The following is a 13,693-nucleotide window of genomic DNA, read 5'->3' as shown; positions in this document are numbered from 1 at the left end:
AGCTAGTAACAGTGACTAAGTTCAGGGCAGGGTACAGGGCGGGCTAGTGGTGACTATTTAACAGCCCGATGGCCTGGAGAAATAAGCTGTTTTTCAGTCTCTCGGCCTCAGCTTTGATGCACATGTATTGTCTCTGCCTTCTAGATGGTAGCAGGGTGAACAGGCCGTGTCTCAGGTGGCTGAGGCCCTTGATGATTTTCTTGGCCATCCTGTGACACAGGGTACTGTAGATGTCCTTGATGGAGGTCATCTCTAGGAGACAGAATGTGTTTCCTTCCTGAGCGGTATGACAGCTGCGTGGTCCCATGGTGTTTATACTTCTGTACTATTGTTTGTGCAGATGAACGTGGTACCTTCAGGTGTTTAGAAATTGCTCCCAAGGATGAACCAGACTTGTGGAGGTCTACAATTTATTTTCTGAGGTCTTGGCTGATTTCTTTTGATTTTCCCATGGTGTCAAGCAAAGAGGCACTGAGTTTGAAGGTAGGTCTTGAAATTCACAGCCTGGGATCGAACCCAGGTCTGGAGTGACGCCTTAAGCACTGCGTTGCAGTGGCTTAGACCGCTGCGGGAAGCCTACCAGGGCTGGCATAGTTAAATGTGGTCTGTTGTGATGGCGGTTGAACAAACTGCCAAATTCTCTAAAACGACGTTGAAGGCGGCTTATGGTAGAGAAATTAACATTACATTCTCTGGCAACAGCTCTCGTGGACATTCCTACAGTCAGCATGCCAATTGCACACTCCCTCAAAACTTGAGACATCTGTGGCATTCTGTTGTGTGACATATCTGCACATTTTAGAGTGGCCTTTTATTGTCCCTAGAACACGGTGCACCATGCTGTTTAATTAGCTTCTTGATAAGCCACATCTGTCAGGTGAATGGTTTATCTTGGCAAAGGAGGGATGTAAACTCATTTGTGAACAACATTTGAGAGAAAAATATTTTTGTGCACATGGAACATTTCTAGGATCTTTTATTTCAGCTCATGTAACATGAGACCAACACTTTACATGTTGCATTTAAATTGTTGTTCGGTGTACTTGTTGAATTACTCAATGAAATTGGAAACCAACAACAACTTAAAAACATAAATACTTCTGATACAACAGTTTGTGTGATGATGCGTTACTTTCATTCACAGTTGTAAACAGTTACAGTAAACAGTTAAAGTTAAGGATGGTTTAACTTGAACACAGGTTAACACAGACACAGTAGAAACGATCTGCAGTAGTATACAGCAACATACTGCAGACCTGGATACAGCAACATAGACCTAGGCCTCTTCCTCTTCTAGTCTTTCACCTGACGAGCAAATGTACATTTCAGAGGTATTGTTCTTTAGTGAATTGAGCATGTTTGAGAGACAAACCTAGCTAACAATATTATTGAAACACCACAGTTAAATTAAATGTAGAAGGACAGACCCAAGTCTTAGCTTTTAGGGCTTCAATTTGTGCATCAGCACATTGCAACAAATATTCTTCTGTAAACTTAATGGAGTTCACACCCAAGGCCATGGGTGGCCAGGTTGAAGTTGGTGGCCAGGTAGATTTTTTTTAAGACGTTGGAGTTGATCAGCTCTTTGATAAGAATAAAACCTCGTGTTGCGTTTAAAATGTAACTCATTAAAGCATAAACATGCACGGGTATAATAGTGGGGCTATTATTTGATTAAAATACAAATACATTTCCTATCGCTTTCATTGACATCTTTGTGATTGTGTCGACTTTTGTAGATGTATAATGTATAATCATCAATACATGACATTAGCTGTACTTGAGGCAACTCAAAGTGGCAGGAAACCTGTATATACTCAACAGGATTTTGTGTGAAATTTGTTTACCTGTTTACCCACACAGTATCCCAGTGAAACTTCAGTACTGCACAGTGCCAAGTGTGTGTGTGCGCAAGCACTTGTTGTAAATGTGTGATGGTTGGCACCTTAGGAAGTTGAGTGGAACTACCACATGATGTGAATGACATTTCAGTTGTTTTTCTTCTTCTTAAAAAGACTTACTTAAATTCAACGAGTTTGCATAAGCCTCTTGGGAGGACGCTGTGTCCACCACATGAATGTTCTTCAAATCAACCATGCTGGCTGCCAGCCTCCCAACACTTGCGGTCAGTTCCTGAGCCTCTCCTAGAAAGAGAAAGACAAACAGAAGAAAAAAGAGAGACAAAGATATTTTAATAATTTAGTTGGTCTTATTTGGTGATTGAATCTATGATAACAATGTACAGTATGAAATTAAAATAATCATAAATACACAAAAAATGATTCCTTTTTAGCTGGTTCTAATTCCCAAGCCCAGTATTTGTATACAATTGCTGCAGTGAACTGAGATGGTGTAAGCGGAACTGTACTGTACCCGTGATAGTGCGGCGCACAATTGGTCCAGCGTCGTTAGGGTTTGGCCGGGGTAGGCCCGTCATTGTAAATAACAATTTGTTCTTAACTGACTTGCCAAGCAAAATAAAATAAAAATGCAGAGATGGATTATTGTGAGCAAAAATGAATCACTTGTACAGGATGTGAGATGACTGACGTTTTGATGTCAAGCTGTCTTCCTCAGAGTGACCTGACCATTGCACTTAGATCCTATTTATAGCCTAGTGGCCCATTGAGAGACAACAATGTAAACAAATATAATGATAATATGTTTCAAAGGTAAATGGCAAATTATAGCACAAAATAATAAGATAGGCTAAACAGGGTGTCTCGTTTATCATTAAGCCATGTCAAAATATATATGCAGTATGTGATATTTGGGTGTGAATCAGGAGAAACAGAAACCCCAAAAATATATGCAACAATGCTATAGAAACGAGGACAGTGAAAAATCATTGTTTAGCGTCTTTGGATCCACAGTGTCTAAGCAGTACTGCCAGAATGACTCTCTTTGTTTTAGTTTAAGTACGATGTGACCGCTTGATGAAATGTGGATATTTTCTATGTCTACATAGAGCAGGCATGGGGCATTTTGTATGGGGCATTTTGTCCTGGTTTCTATTAGTGCCACAGATCCTTACGGGGGTGGCAGCATCATGCTGTGGGATGTTTTTCAGCAGCAGGGACTAGGAGACTAGTCAGGATCGAGGGAAAGATGAACGGAGCAAAGTACAGAGAGATCCTTGATGAAAACCTGCTCCAGAGAGCTCAGAACCTCAGACTGGGCAAAGGTTCAACTTCCAACAGGACAAAGACCCTAAGCACACAGCCAAGACAATGCAGGAATGGCTTTGGGACAGGTCTCTGAATGTCCTTGAGTGGCCCAGCCAGAGCCCAGACTTGAACCCAATCGAACATCTCTGGAGACCTGAAAATAGCTGTGCAGCAATGCTCGCCATCCAACCTCACAAAGCTTGAGGATATGCAAAAAAGAATGGGAGAAACTCCCCCAAATACAGGTGTGCCAAAATTGCAGCATCATACCCAAGAAGAATTGAGGCAGTAATCGCTGCCAAAGGTCCTTCAACAAAGTACTGAGTAAAAGGTCTAAATACTTATGTAAATGTGATATTTCCGTTTTTTATTTTGAATAGATTTGCAAAAATATATATAAACGTGTTTTTGCTTTGTCATTACGGGTGTGTAGACTGGTGAGGAAAAAAAGCAATTTAATCCATTTTAGAATTAGGCTGTGACGTACAAAATGTGGAAAAGTCGAAGGGTCTAAATACTTTCCGAATGCACTGTAAATGTCAATCGGTGTAATTTGGAAATAGTCTTGCCATTTCAGTGTTTTAGAGGGTTAGCCAGTATAATATGAAAATAGTCTTGCCATTTTTTTTGTGTGTGTTTTTTGATGCAATGTGCTTACCTTTTTGATGTGCTAACGTTAGCTAGCTGTGAAGGTCACTACGGTGGAAAATAGTTGTTCTTTCTCAATGGCACGTTTGCTATTTGAATTTGATTGGCTGATGGGAAATAATTGGTGGAGTTGCTTAAACATCAGCCTGTGAGGAAGCAGCTCCTCCCAGGCTTCCTAGAAGGCACCTAAATCACTTGTGCTGGGTTGTAGCTCCCCAGCTAGCAATGAGGAATCGGCCCAGAGGTGGCTCTTTTCCGGGGGGGCGGAACTGATTGAATCGCCCCGGAATCTGGTGTCAGACTCGGCCCGGAATCAAAATGAATGACCGCCCAGAATTGGCCCAATTACATCGGGCCATTTCTGTCTATTGGAATTCAGCTGACTTTGCCGTCATCTTACCAGAAGCAGACTGATGCAAATTGAAATACATTTATACAAAATTACACGATTTAGTCATTTTAAACATTACTATTATACAATTTATACATACAAATCCACAAAAAAACATTTTGTGTTGGAGGAAACACCATACACCTGGTGACCGTGCATGCGCCTGGCCCGCCACGGGAGTCACTACAGAGCGACTGGAGAAGGATATCCCGGCCGGCCAAACCCTGCCCCAACTCGGACAACGCTAGGCCAATTGTGCGTCGTCTCATGGGTCTCCCGGTCGCGATCAAGCACGGGTCTCAAACTAGCATCTGTCGCAAAGCAGTTTGCACTGCGATGCCCAAACCGATTGCGCGCGTGCGCCATCGTGCATATATTTATTTTGCCCCAGCCACACCAAACGCGATCACGACACGCAGGTTAAAATATCAAAACAAACTCTGAACCAATTACATTAATTTGGGGACAGGTCGAAAAGCATTAAACATGTATGGTAATTTAGCTAGTTAGCTTGCACTTGCTAGCTAACGTTAATTTGTCCTATTTAGCTAGCTTGCTGTTGCTAGCTAATTTGTCCTGGGATATAAACATTGAGTTGTTATTTTACCTGAAATGCACAAGGATCTCTACTCCCACAATTAATCCACACATAAAATGGCCAACCGAATCGTTTCTAGTCAGCTCTCCTCCTTCCAGGCTTTTTCATCGTTTAAATTATATGGTGATGCATCTAAACTTTCATTGTATTACCACAACTACCGGTAAAACAGTTCGTCTTTCTATCACCCATGTGGGTATAACCAATGAGGAGATGGCACGTGGGTACCTGCTTCTATAAACCAATGAGGAGATGGGAGAGGCAGGACTTGGAGCGCGATCTGCGTCAGAGATAGGAACGACATCTATTTTAGCCCTTGGTGTCGCAGACGCTTGTTGGCGTGTGCAAGCAGTGTGGGTGGAATAATTGAATAACATGGATTTCTAAATTTATTTTGCAACGCTCGCGCACGTGACGTGTCTGGTCTGGTCAGCATGTGAGACCGCTGCGCCACTCGGGAGGCTCCATCCATAAAGTTTTTAATGCTTATCAATTGCCTTGCACAAAGTATCAAAATACTAAAATACTACACAGGACTCTTAAAGAATTTCATTTAATGTTAATTGTATTTTTTGATCACAGAAACAATGAGAAAATATGGAAAAATAAATAATGAAATGTTAATTATATAAAGCAGCCCTTGTAATCGTCTGTCAGAGAGTAGCCCCAATCTGCCTGAGAACTTCACCACCCTGAATACTTCGCCCTCATTCACTTCCATTTCTCCTCCTGTCTTCAGCTCACTCTTCTTACACCTTCTACCATTCTTCTTAAACAAACCTTTTTTCCAACATTTTTAACCGACTCAAGCTCACCATCTTCCTCCCTCTCTCTCTCTTAGACCCCCTCTGCCTCTCTTTTTCCCTCCCTTCCTCCTCCATATTCCAAGTATACGTATCCTTATGATAATACTGCACTTCTCCTGACATATATCTTGTTCTTGCTTTCCCAAGGGATGCCATTTAAACGGCTGTCACAATCTCCATACAATCAGCACGAACCCCTCGGGATGTAATGCATTCCATTTATAATGCAGCTGCTTCGTCTTGATGTTATTCTTTATCAAAAGCTACCGCGACACTTTTCAATTTAAAACAAGCCTTCTGCCTTCCTTCTCCGATGTGCTCCTTCAATGTCCCCCCGCTTTCTCTTCTTGCTGGATGTGGCCCACCGTCATTTCTCTCTTGCTAAAAGGCAATTAAAGAGGAATTACACTCTAAATTCGAAATGTACAAATCTACATCAATTTTTTGTTGTTTTTCTGTGAATAATTGTAATATTGAGAGTAAAAACACTTTTTAAAATCCTATACTCGGAAAAATAAAACAAAGAAAACTGAATTTGGGAAATAAATGAAATAATATTTTATGGGGTCTGTCATGATAAATACTGTTTATTATCTATTATTTTACCAGGTATATTGACAGAAAACAAATATCTTGTACCCCAAGGACACGGGGAAGAGTTGCAGGGTAGAGGAGAATGCCTACTTGAAAGCTATAAAAGTAATGAGTAGCTCACGACATGCACAGTGAATATCATCCGGTCAGTGGACTCAGATAGGTGGACCTGACATTGCATGTTTGTTTTGTTTTTTACCAACCTTCACATTGTTTCAAACATTACTGCATAATAACTCCTGCTGTCCACAAAGTGTTGATGTTTCTTTGTGTGGAATATTTTTGTCCTCTTTAAATTAGGGCCTTCCCCAACAAGATGCTGTTGATAAGACCAATAGTTTTATTGTGTCCTTATTTTGATGTAGCACAATTGTTTAATATCATATTATTTTTTTACAGTACACACTACATGGCAATGGGTGTCCAGTTTGACTTGTCCCAGCTGAAATAACTATCACCCAGAAATGAAATGTCTTCAGATAATACTGAAAAATATACCTTTTGTTGCGCTTGTTTGAAACACAAATTTTTGTTATCTGTCCATGGAAATCCATTTTTTTCACCTCCTTTAAACCAACATGCCAGCATTGAAAAGTGGTGATGTGCCATGTTGCTCGAGAACTCCAACCCCAAAGGGAAGGTCTACAAAACATCTGTTTGATGTGCAAATTCCCCACAAAATAGTCAACTGTTGTAAGCTCTCAGTCATCAGTTCAATTGTATAATAACTGTGTACTGACAGATACGTCTCCAAACTGCTGATGAGTGTCAAAACATTATTTAGGAAAAAGTGACTGGGATATTTAGGACTTCCACTAACTCATTCTTTTGTCATTGCTTCTTGCTTCAATTATGTTACCCGCTGAAGGAATTCTTCCCATTGGACGGAGGAGGCAACCTTTCTTTTGTCTGAAGCTAACTCCAGCTCACCAGTTGCTTCCCTCCCAACCAAAATAAAAATTTAAGGTAATGTCATGCACTAACCTGACACTAGCAAGATGCTAATGTTTTAGATGAAGGGAACCACAGGTTGGGGATATAATTACTGGTTTCATATGGTAGCAATCGCTAACAATGCAGTCAAGGTAGTTTAGAACCACAAAGTGATGATGACAAAGTGGTGATGATGCACTGCTAGATTTTGGTTTGGCCCATATGTCACCCTCAGACCTTGTATGATGTAGAAATGTATATAAAACTTCACGGACACTGGTACACAAAACACCAAAAGACAACGCCAAGGTAAGCACATTCATTGGATTTTAGATAGTGAGAGAAAGGGATAAATAACCCTGTATGTCCGAGAGTAATGGCTTGTTTGAATGTTGTAGATCTGTATAGTGTATATCTGTATAGTGGAAATGTGTTGGTCTTATCTCACATATGTATAATGGTAGTTTTAGTGGTTGTCAATTTGTGTCTACCAGTGTTGATTTTAGCATGTACATTTTGGTGGGGCAAACTCAACATTTGTTTTTTGATGCATGCAAGCAAAGCCACCACACAACACATACAGTTGAAGTCGGGAGTTTACATACACTTAGGTCAAAACACTGTCATGACCCATATATTTACACCTGTTGTGACATATATTGCATTATTTTATGCCTGGTCAAAACCCACATTCATTCAAAATCATTTTTTCTCTGCCAAGAAGTTTCCTTTCGTTTGAAAGTCTGTTTCTTAAATCCTTTGTTGTTGTTTTAATTCATTCTTAAAAGTAATGTTTTTTCATCATATTTTAAATAACTGGTAGAAAATACACTTTATGACACTGTCAAGAAGCGTTATGACCATCATAATCATGTAAGCCAGATAGGCCTGTCACGTATGATAATGTTTTAGATGAAGGGAACCACAGTCATCAGCCAAAAAAAGGGCGTCTTGTCCTGCTCCTAAAATCTGCTCCTGCATTCATCCCAGTCATCAGCAACAGAGCATTGGGGTGGGTGCATGTCTGACATCAATGTGTGCGCAAATACAATTATAATTGAATATGGTAAATGAAAAAAATATATAACAAACATACTGTTGACACGTAGGCTATGGTGTAATGGAATGTTTTGCCTCGTGTGGTAGGTTTTGTGGGTTTTGACACTTGTATAGGTGTCATAACCAGCCATAAAATAAACACAATATACAGTTGAAGTCGGAAGTTTACATACACTTAGGTTGGAGTCATTAAAACTCGTTTTTCAACCACTCCACAAATTTCTTGTTAACAAACTACAGTTTTGGCAAGTTGGTTAGGACATTACTTTGTGCATGACACAAGTCATTTGTCCAACAATTGTTTACAGACAGATTATTTCACTTATAATTCACTGTATCACAATTCCAGTGGGTCAGAAGTTTACATACACTAAGTTGACTGTGCCTTCAAACAGCTTGGAAAATTCCAGAAAATTTTGTCATGGCTTTAGAAGCTTCTGATAGGCTAATTGACATAATTTGAGTCAATTGGTGGTGTACCTGTGGATGTATTTCAAGGCCTACCTTCAAACTCAGTTCCTCTTTGCTTGACATCATGGGAAACTCAAAAGAAATCAGCCAAGACCTCAGAAAAAAAATTGTAGACCTCCACAAGTCTGGTTCCTCCTTGGGAGCAATTTCCAAACGCCTGAAGGTACCACGTTCATCTGTACAAACAATACTATGCAACTATAAACACCATGGGACCACGCAGCCGTCATACCGCTCAGGAAGGAGACGCGTTCTGTCTCCTGGAGATGAACGTACGATGGTGCGAAAAGTGCAAATCAATCCCAGATCAACAGCAAAGGACCTTGTGAAGATGCTGGAGGAAACAGGTACAAAAGTATCTATATCCACAGTAAAACGAGTCCTATATCGACATAACATGAAAGGCCGCTCAGCAAGGAAGAAGCCACTGCTTCAAAACCGCCATAAAAAAGCCAGACTACTGTTTGCAACTGCAGATGGGGACACAGATTGTACTTTTTGGAGAAATGTCCTCTGGTCTGATGAAACAAAAATAGAACTGTTTGGCCATAATGACCATCATTATGTTTGGAGGAAAACGGGGGAGGCTTGCAAGCTGAAGAACACCATCCCAACCGTGAAGCACGGGGGTGGCAGCATCATGTTGTGGGAGTGCTTTGTTGCAGTTCACCAAATAGATGGCATCATGAAGGAGGAATATTATGTGGCTATATTGAAACAACATCTCAAGACATCCGTCAGGAAGTTAAAGCTTGGTCGCAAATGGGTCTTCCAAATGGACAATGAAACCCAAGCATACTTCCAACGTTGTGGCAAAATGGCTTAAGGACAACAAAGTCAAGGTATTGGAGTGGCCATCACAAAGCCCTGACCTCAATCCTATAGAAAATTTGTGGGCAGAACTGAAAAAGCGTGTGTGAGCAAGGAGGCCTGCAAACCTGACTCAGTTACACCAGCTCTGTCAGGAGGAATGGGACAAAACTTATTGTGGGAAGCTTGTGGAAGGCTACCCGAAATGTTTGACCCAAGTTAAACAATTTAAAGGCACTGCTACCAAATACTAATTGAGTGTATGTAAACTTCTGATCCACTGGGAATGTGATGAAAGAAATAAAACTGAAATAAATCATTCTCTCTTCTATTATTCTGACATTTCACATTCTTAAAATAAAGTGGTGATCCTAACTGACCTAAGACAGGGAATATTTACTAGGATTAAATGCCAGGAATTGTGAAAACTGAGTTTAAATGTATTTGGTTAAGGTGTATGTAAACTTCCGACTTCAACTGTACATTAATTGCACTATAACGGTGACAAACAGTGCCAATAAACTGTTCAGGCCTAAATAAAACTGTGCCCACAGCAGAGCTTTCTTTTCAACACCATGGAGTGAATCCTTAACACCGCTACACCTGGCTATCAGCGGAACCTTGTCTGGCAGAGAAACAATTCATTCAGCCTCGTTTACTGCATTTAAAAAAAGCATAGCTGTTATGGCTGACTTGCTTAAACAAATGTGGTTACTGACTCCTTGTGGATTTGTGTAAGTCAATAAGAATTGCATTCTCTTTCAATAATAACGAATGCCAAAATGACTTTTGACTTTTGAACCATACACAAACATTATTACATTTATGTTCAGTAAATTCTTAATGTTTATTCTTATATCATTAACACTTAGCTCTAAGTATAACCAAGTGCAAGCAAACGAGCTACGATGAGGAAGGCCTATTCGTTCAGCACTTTCAAAATGGATACCGACAGAAATACAGATAGATGTTAGTTCAGATAGATTCAGCAAGATGTTGAGGCCTTAACTTTACTCTTCTTTAAGTCACCAGAGAGAGAGAGAGAGAGTGAGAGAGAGAGAGAAAGAGAGAGAGAGAGAGAGACTCAGTTAGTCTACCATTGAAGTATTTTATTAGGCTTATGTGGGCTTAAAAGGAAGGAAAATACAATCATGAGGATACACTTTTATATACAAGATACCGACGCACAGACAGCGCATTGCGCAAACAAAACAACCACCCTTGCAATATCAACTGGAATTACATGGGTCTGTTACTGAACTTTATGATGAAAACAAATATTTGAATGGGAAGAGACTGTCACTGACAAACATGGTTGCAGACCAACAACATTATATAGTATCTCCTCCTCGTTGAGAAAAGCACATGAGCTAATTATAATAAACAAAGTAAGCAAAACAATGAAATCATTCCAACGTTGCCTAAAATGATGAATAAGATACTAATGAGCTATACCTATATAAGCAATATGTCTACAACAATTGAGATGTACAAACTATGACATAAGGGAACGATGAGCAGATAAGAGGCAATCCGTAATTTCGAATAAGATATTAATGAGCGAGCTAAGATGGACGTAGTCAATTATAACGCTTTGTTAAGAACTTTTGATATGTACAGCGACATAATTCAGAACATGGGCCGTTCTTACACCAAGTCAGAACCGTAGGATAAATAAAGGGGGCATATAAGCAGACAAAGAAAGCTCTTATAATATTCAATGATGACAGTTCTCTAAAACAGGCTATAGGTTACAGTACATGTGCACCACCAAATCAGAACAGTAGGCTATGTTCTGAGGGGGAAATATAAATTATTAGGGTGAGGCACATGGGCTACTACACAACATACACTTAGTATTACTTCCTTAGCTACAGTATACATATCTTCCTGGCATATTACATCATTTATGCAGTATTATACAAGACATTTTTGGACTCACCGTTGTTGTGCTGTGCTCACTTGAACAGGAAGGTGGCGCGGCGGTCCTTCCCCCTTTTGCCCTCAGACCATCCTCAATTCATCGGAGCATGGACTCTACAAGGTGTTGAAGCGTTCCACAGGAATGCTGGCCCATGTTGAATCCAATGCTTCCCACAGTTGTGTCAAGTTGGCTGCATGTTCTTTGGGTGGTGGACAATTATTGATACACACGGGAAACTGTTGAGAGTGAACAACCCAGTAGCGTTGCAGTTCTTGACACAAACCGGTGTGCCTGGCATCTACTACGATACCCAGTTCAAAGGCAAAAATCCTTCTTTAACCTGTCTCCTTCCCTTCATCTACACTGATTGAAGTGGATTTCAAAAGTGACATCAATAAGTGAGCATAGCTTTCACCTGGATTCACCTGGTCAGTTTATGTCAAGAATAGAACAGGTGTTCTTAATGATTTGTACACTCAGTGTACACATATTTTCAAAGGCTTGTATCTATCTATAATACCTGGAGTAGGAGCACACATTTCATAGTTTGGTTCCAGATCTGTTTGTGCTGGATAGCCAACTCGTATGGTCTTTATCATGCAGCACAAACAGATCTGGGACCAGGCTATCTGCAGACAGTTTTAACTGAGGCTGAGTCTGAGGCTCAGTGGTGGAGGGAGGTGGTGTAGATGACCTGGAAGCTCTTGCACTCATCTGTCCCGTCCTCCATAATGACCTCCAGAAAGCCCACAGCCCTAAGCGCTTTTAATGTGATGCTTAGCCCTTCAGCTATCTTATACTTGCCAAAGGATGGCATTGTTGGATAAACCCAGAAATTCTGAAGAATAGATCCAAGTTCCCTTGATTGAACCAGTACAGCCAGTACTTTCTACCATTGATAACATCTCATCACTGTTCTTCAGGATTAGTCACCCTGAATCAGTGCAGCCAGAGACTGTACATTACATTTTTTATGAGTACTAGATGTATTTCAGCCTCTAATGCTTAATTCATTTATGTATATCATACTAAATTGTGAAGAACAAAATTGTGAAGAAAAAATGTGTGATTCTTAACCTGTACCCATTGGGCTCTAGTTAAAAGTAGTGCACTATATATGGAATAGGGTGCCATTTGGGATGGAGTTTGTTTCACTAAATGTCATGTTAACTCAAAGAGTATTAGATCAATGGCCAACAGCACATCTTCTCACTATCTCTGTGTTGCCCACATGCTTGCACAGCACAACATTGGAGTTCAAACAACACTCACACATTTCACAATAAAACACTACAGAGGCTAATAATGATAACTACAGATAAGGGGTGTATGCTACTGAAGATTATTGCTCATTATTTCTGTGTGTGTGTGTGTGTGTGTGTTGTCACTTATCAGAGATGGAGACATTGCTATCTTCAATTGAGCGCAGTTTCCCCAGAATAGTGTTTTCCTCAATGTTCCCTCGATGCGTTATTGCACTATTTGTTCCCGACAACAATGCCCCTCAGATGATTGGGATCAGAGTGTATAGATGTTGGGCCACTGTGTGCCCCATCGGTCTCCACCTCCATTACTCACATTCCTGTCGTTATATCCCCCCCAAAAAGGTACAGCCGTCTTTTCACACTCCCTTTGTGTCATTGTTTCACTTTGTATCTGCATTGTTATAAATGGAAAATAACACCACCTATTCCTCTCATTATTGCACACAGTGTGATCAGAGGGGTAGGTTCCAGGATGATCTTATCATTAAAATGTCTGGCAGTTTCATGGGATTCTATGGTTGTGTTCCAAGTTGCACCCTATTCCCTATAGCTTTAGCACATCATAAGACAAAATATTGTGTAACATGTATTTTAATACCAGCTGTTTGTGGATGGTCTAATAGATCATGCAGTGCTAGATTGGAACAGCTGAGATCAACACAGGTTATTCCTAAATTGCATGTGTGTGTGTGTGTGTGTGTGTGTGTGTGTGTGTGTGTGTGTGTGTGTGTGTGTGTGTGTGTGTGTGTGTGTGTGTGTGTGTGTGTGTGTGTGTGCGCGTGTGTGTGCGCGTGTGTGCGTGTGTGTTGGAGTTTTAACAGAATCACAATTTGTGCTTTGTTGCAAGTAATGTGGCTCGATGAGGCCTAAGTATGGAAGTAAGTGCAGTTACTAGTTTGCTACTGAATCTAATGTGCCACAGCACAGGAATTCTGTACTCACCATTTACTGAACCTAAGGACATTCATCGACACCCCTTCTGGGTGTTCTTCGTTTGGACGGACAGAGAAGAGCGATAACCATAACA

At 40.5% G+C, this 13,693-nt stretch overlaps 1 long non-coding RNA gene across 1 annotated transcript; it reads right to left on the bottom strand.

Moving 5' to 3' along the window:
• Positions 1 to 959: 959 nt before the first annotated feature.
• On the bottom strand, positions 960 to 4,129 carry LOC129859527 (uncharacterized). The gene is made up of 3 exons (XR_008760187.1): positions 3,826 to 4,129; positions 2,022 to 2,144; positions 960 to 1,305 (listed from the first exon to the last, which is right to left on the bottom strand). It is a non-coding gene; the product is annotated as an uncharacterized LOC129859527 (long non-coding RNA).
• Positions 4,130 to 13,693: the final 9,564 nt, after the last annotated feature.

Source organism: Salvelinus fontinalis, chromosome 7 (assembly GCF_029448725.1).
Source record: "Salvelinus fontinalis isolate EN_2023a chromosome 7, ASM2944872v1, whole genome shotgun sequence".
NCBI classification, from domain to species: domain Eukaryota; kingdom Metazoa; phylum Chordata; class Actinopteri; order Salmoniformes; family Salmonidae; genus Salvelinus; species Salvelinus fontinalis.
The sequence above is the reverse complement of the archived record's forward strand: the minus strand, read 5'-3'. Positions and strand labels throughout refer to the sequence as shown.